The following is a 6,000-nucleotide window of genomic DNA, read 5'->3' on the forward strand; positions in this document are numbered from 1 at the left end:
AGCATCAGAGGAGCATCAGAGGAGCATCAGTGTAGCATCAGAGGAGCATCAGAGGAGCATCAGAGGAGCATCAGAGGAGCATCAGAGGAGCATCAGAGGAGCAACAGAGGAGCATCAGAGGAGCAACAGAGGAGCATCAGAGGAGCATCAGAGGAGCATCAGAGGAGCATCAGAGGAGCATCAGAGTCGCATCAGTTGAGCATCAGAGGAGCATCAGTGGAGCATCAGTGGAGCATCAGAGGAGCATCAGAGGAGCATCAGAGGAGCATCAGAGGAGCAACAGAGGAGCATCAGAGGAGCATCAGAGCAGCATCAGAGGAGGATCAGAGGAGCATCAGAGGACCATCAGAGGAGCATCAGAGGAGAATCAGAGGAGCATAAGAGGAGCATCAGTGGAGCATCAGTGGAGCATCAGAGGAGCATCAGAGGAGCATCTGAGGAGCATCAGAGGAGCATCAGAGGAGCATCAGAGGAGCATCAGAGGAGCATCAGAGGAGCATCAGAGGAGCATCAGTGTAGCATCAGTGGAGCATCAGAGGAGCATCAGTGGAGCATCAGTGGAGCATCAGAGGAGCATCAGAGGAGCATCAGAGGAGCATCAGAGGAGCATCAGAGGAGCATCAGAGGAGCATCAGAGGAGCATCAGAGGAGCATCAGAGGAGCATCAGAGGAGCATCAGAGGAGCATCAGAGGAGCATCAGAGGAGCATCAGTGGAGCATCAGAGGAGCATCAGAGGAGCATCAGTGGAGCATCAGAGGAGCATCAGAGGAGCATCAGAGGAGCATCAGAGGAGCATCAGAGGAGCATCAGAGGAGCATCAGAGGAGCATCAGAGGAGCATCAGAGGAGAATCAGAGGAGCATCAGAGGAGCATCAGAGGAGCATCAGAGGAGCATCAGAGGAGCAACAGAGGAGCATCAGAGGAGCATCAGAGGAGCATCAGAGGAGCATCAGAGGAGCATCAGAGGAGCATCAGAGGAGCATCAGTGTAGCATCAGAGGAGCATCAGAGGAGCATCAGAGGAGCATCAGAGGAGCATCAGAGGAGCAACAGAGGAGCATCAGAGGAGCAACAGAGGAGCATCAGAGAAGCATCAGAGAAGCATCAGAGGAGCATCGGAGGAGCATCAGAGGAGCATCAGAGGAGCATCAGAGGAGCATCAGAGGAGCATCAGAGGAGCATCAGAGGAGCATCAGAGGAGCATCAGTGGAGCATCAGAGAGGCATCAGAGGAGCATCAGAGGAGCATCAGAGGAGCATCAGAGGAGCATCAGAGGAGCATCAGAGGAGCATCAGATGAGCATCAGAGGAGCATCAGAGGAGCATCAGAGGAGCATCAGAGGAGCATCAGTGGAGCATCAGAGAAGCATCAGAGGAGCATCAGAGGAGCATCAGAGGAGCATCAGAGGAGCATCAGTGCAGCATCAGAGCAGCATCAGAGGAGCATCAGAGGAGCATCAGAGGAGCATCAGAGGAGCATCAGAGGAGCATCAGAGGAGCATCAGAGGAGCATCAGAGGAGCATCAGAGGAGCATCAGAGGAGCATCAGTGGAGCATCAGAGGAGCATCAGAGGAGCATCAGTGGAGCATCAGAGGAGCATCAGAGGAGCATCAGAGGAGCATCAGAGGAGCATCAGAGGAGCATCAGAGGAGCATCAGAGGAGCATCAGAGGAGGATCAGAGGAGGATCAGAGGAGCATCAGAGGAGCATCAGAGGAGCATCAGAGGAGCATCAGAGGAGCATCAGAGGAGCATCAGAGGAGCATCAGAGGAGCATCAGAGGAGCATCAGAGGAGCATCAGAGGAGCATCAGAGGAGCATCAGAGGAGCAACAGAGGAGCATCAGAGGAGCAACAGAGGAGCAGGAGCAGGAGCAGGAGCGGGTGCAGGAGCAGAAGCAGGAGCAGGAGCAGGTGCAGGAGCAAGAGCATCAGAGGAGCATCAGAGGAGCAGGAGCAGGAGCAGGAGCAGGAGCAGGAACAGGAGCAGGAGCATCAGAGGAGCATCAGAGGAGCAGGAGCAGGAGCAGGAGCAGGAGCAGGAGCATCAGAGGAGCATCAGAGGAGCATCAGAGGAGCATCAGAGGAGCATCAGTGGAGCATCAGTGGAGCATCAGAGGAGCATCAGAGGAGCATCAGAGGAGCATCAGAGGAGCATCAGTGGAGCATCAGAGGAGCATCAGAGGAGCATCAGAGGAGCATCAGAGGAGCAACAGAGGAGCATCAGAGGAGCATCAGAGGAGCATCAGTGTAGCATCAGAGGAGCATCAGAGGAGCATCAGAGGAGCATCAGAGGAGCAACAGAGGAGCATCAGAGGAGCAACAGAGGAGCATCAGAGGAGCATCAGAGAAGCATCAGAGGAGCCTCAGAGGAGCATCGGAGGAGGATCAGAGGAGCATCGGAGGAGCATCAGAGGAGCATCAGAGGAGCATCAGAGGAGCATCAGAGGAGCATCAGAGGAGCATCAGTGGAGCATCAGTGGAGCATCAGAGGAGCATCAGAGGAGCATCTGAGGAGCATCAGAGGAGCAACAGAGGAGCATCAGAGGAGCATCAGAGGAGCATCAGAGGAGCATCAGAGGAGCATCAGAGTAGCATCAGTGGAGCATCAGAGGAGCATCAGTGGAGCATCAGTGGAGCATCAGAGGAGCATCAGTGGAGCATCAGAGGAGCATCAGAGGAGCATCAGAGGAGCATCAGAGGAGCATCAGTGGAGCATCAGAGGAGCATCAGAGGAGCATCAGAGGAGCATCAGAGGAGCATCAGAGGAGCATCAGAGGAGCATCAGAGGAGCATCAGAGGAGCATCAGAGGAGCATCAGAGGAGCATCAGAGGAGCATCAGTGGAGCATCAGAGGAGCATCAGAGGAGCATCAGTGGAGCATCAGAGGAGCATCAGAGGAGCATCAGAGGAGCAACAGAGGAGCATCAGAGGAGCATCAGAGGAGCATCAGAGGAGCATCAGAGGAGCATCAGAGGAGAATCATAGGAGCATCAGAGAAGCATCAGAGGAGCATCAGAGGAGCATCAGAGGAGCAACAGAGGAGCATCAGAGGAGCATCAGAGGAGCATCAGAGGAGCATCAGAGGAGCATCAGAGGAGCATCAGAGGAGCATCAGAGGAGCATCAGTGTAGCATCAGAGGAGCATCAGAGGAGCATCAGAGGAGCATCAGAGGAGCATCAGAGGAGCAACAGTGGAGGAGCAACAGAGGAGCATCAGAGAGGCATCAGAGAAGCATCAGAGGACCATCGGAGGAGCATCAGAGGAGCATCAGAGGAGCATCAGAGGAGCATCAGAGGAGCATCAGAGGAGCATCAGAGGAGCATCAGTGGAGCATCAGAGAGGCATCAGAGGAGCATCAGAGGAGCATCAGAGGAGCATCAGAGGAGCATCAGAGGAGCATCAGAGGAGCATCAGAGGAGCATCAGAGGAGCATCAGAGGAGCATCAGTGGAGCATCAGAGGAGCATCAGAGGAGCATCAGAGGAGCATCAGAGGAGCATCAGAGGAGCATCAGTGCAGCATCAGAGCAGCATCAGAGGAGCATCAGAGCAGCATCAGAGGAGCATCAGAGGAGCATCAGAGGAGCATCAGAGGAGCATCAGAGGAGCATCAGAGGAGTATCAGAGGAGCATCAGAGGAGCATCAGAGGAGCATCAGTGGAGCATCAGAGGAGCATCAGAGGAGCATCAGTGGAGCATCAGAGGAGCATCAGAGGAGCATCAGAGGAGCATCAGAGGAGCATCAGAGGAGCATCAGAGGAGGATCAGAGGAGCATCAGAGGAGCATCAGAGGAGCATCAGAGGAGCATCAGAGGAGCATCAGAGGAGCATCAGAGGAGCATCAGAGGAGCATCAGAGGAGCATCAGAGGAGCATCAGAGGAGCATCAGAGGAGCATCAGAGGAGCAACAGAGGAGCATCAGAGGAGCATCAGAGGAGCAACAGAGGAGCAGGAGCAGGAGCAGGAGCAGGTGCAGGAGCAGAAGCAGGAGCAGGAGCAGGTGCAGGAGCAGGTGCAGGAGCAAGAGCATCAGAGGAGCATCAGAGGAGCAGGAGCAGGAGCAGGAGCAGGAGCAGGAACAGGAGCAGGAGCATCAGAGGAGCATCAGAGGAGCAGGAGCAGGAGCAGGAGCAGGAGAAGGAGCATCAGAGGAGCATCAGAGGAGCATCAGAGGAGCATCAGAGGAGCATCAGTGGAGCATCAGTGGAGCATCAGAGGAGCATCAGAGGAGCATCAGAGGAGCATCAGAGGAGCAACAGAGGAGCATCAGAGGAGCATCAGAGGAGCATCAGAGGAGCATCAGAGGAGCATCAGAGGAGCATCAGAGGAGCATCAGAGGAGCATCAGTGTAGCATCAGAGGAGCATCAGAGGAGCATCAGAGGAGCATCAGAGAAGCATCAGAGGAGCCTCAGAGGAGCATCGGAGGAGGATCAGAGGAGCATCAGAGGAGCATCAGAGGAGCATCAGAGGAGCATCAGAGGAGCATCAGAGGAGCATCAGAGGAGCATCAGAGGAGCCTCAGAGGAGCCTCAGAGGAGCATCAGAGGAGCATCAGAGGAGCATCAGAGGAGCATCAGAGGAGCATCAGAGGAGCATCAGAGGAGCATCAGAGGAGCATCAGAGGAGCAACAGAGGAGCATCAGAGGAGCATCAGAGGAGCCTCAGAGGAGCCTCAGAGGAGCATCAGAGGAGCATGAGAGGAGCATCAGAGGAGCATCAGAGGAGCATCAGAGGAGCATCAGAGGAGCCTCAGAGGAGCGTCAGAGGAGCATCAGAGGAGCATCAGAGGAGCATCAGAGGAGCATCAGAGGAGCATCAGAGGAGCATCAGAGGAGGATCAGAGGAGCATCAGAGGACCATCAGAGGAGCATCAGAGGAGAATCAGAAGAGCATCAGAGGAGCATCAGAGGAGCAACAGAGGAGCATCAGAGGAGCATCAGAGGAGCCTCAGAGGAGCCTCAGAGGAGCATTAGAGGAGCATCAGAGGAGCATCAGAGGAGCATCAGAGGAGCATCAGAGGAGCATCAGAGGAGCATCAGTGGAGCATCAGTGGAGCATCAGAGGAGCATCAGAGGAGCATCTGAGGAGCATCAGAGGAGCAACAGAGGAGCATCAGAGGAGCATCAGAGGAGCATCAGAGGAGCATCAGAGGAGCATCAGAGTAGCATCAGTGGAGCATCAGAGGAGCATCAGTGGAGCATCAGTGGAGCATCAGAGGAGCATCAGTGGAGCATCAGAGGAGCATCAGAGGAGCATCAGAGGAGCATCAGAGGAGCATCAGTGGAGCATCAGAGGAGCATCAGAGGAGCATCAGAGGAGCATCAGAGGAGCATCAGAGGAGCATCAGAGGAGCATCAGAGGAGCATCAGAGGAGCATCAGAGGAGCATCAGAGGAGCATCAGAGGAGCATCAGAGGAGCATCAGTGGAGCATCAGAGGAGCATCAGAGGAGCATCAGTGGAGCATCAGAGGAGCATCAGAGGAGCATCAGAGGAGCATCAGAGGAGCATCAGAGGAGCATCAGAGGAGCATCAGAGGAGAATCAGAGGAGCATCAGAGGAGCATCAGAGGAGCATCAGAGGAGCATCAGAGGTGCATCAGTGGAGCATCAGTGGAGCATCAGAGGAGCATCAGAGGAGCATCAGAGGAGCATCAGAGGAGCAACAGAGGAGCATCAGAGGAGCATCAGAGGAGCAGGAGCAGGTGCAGGAGCAGAAGCAGGAGCAGGTGCAGGAGCAGAAGCAGGAGCAGGTGCAGGAGCAGAAGCAGGAGCTGGAGCAGGTGCAGGAGCAAGAGCATCAGAGGAGCATCAGAGGAGCAGGAGCAGGAGCAGGAGCAGGAGCAGGAACAGGAGCAGGAGCAACAGAGGAGCATCAGAGGTGCAGGAGCAGGAGCAGGAGCAGGAGCAGGAGCAGGTGCAGGAGCAGAAGCAGGAGCAGGAGTAGGTGCAGGAGCAAGAGCATCAGAGGAGCATCAGAGGAGCAGGAGCAGGAGCAGGAG

The sequence above is a fragment of the Narcine bancroftii genome, unplaced genomic scaffold (assembly GCF_036971445.1).
Source record: "Narcine bancroftii isolate sNarBan1 unplaced genomic scaffold, sNarBan1.hap1 Scaffold_160, whole genome shotgun sequence".
In the NCBI taxonomy this organism is placed as follows: Eukaryota; Metazoa; Chordata; class Chondrichthyes; order Torpediniformes; family Narcinidae; genus Narcine; species Narcine bancroftii.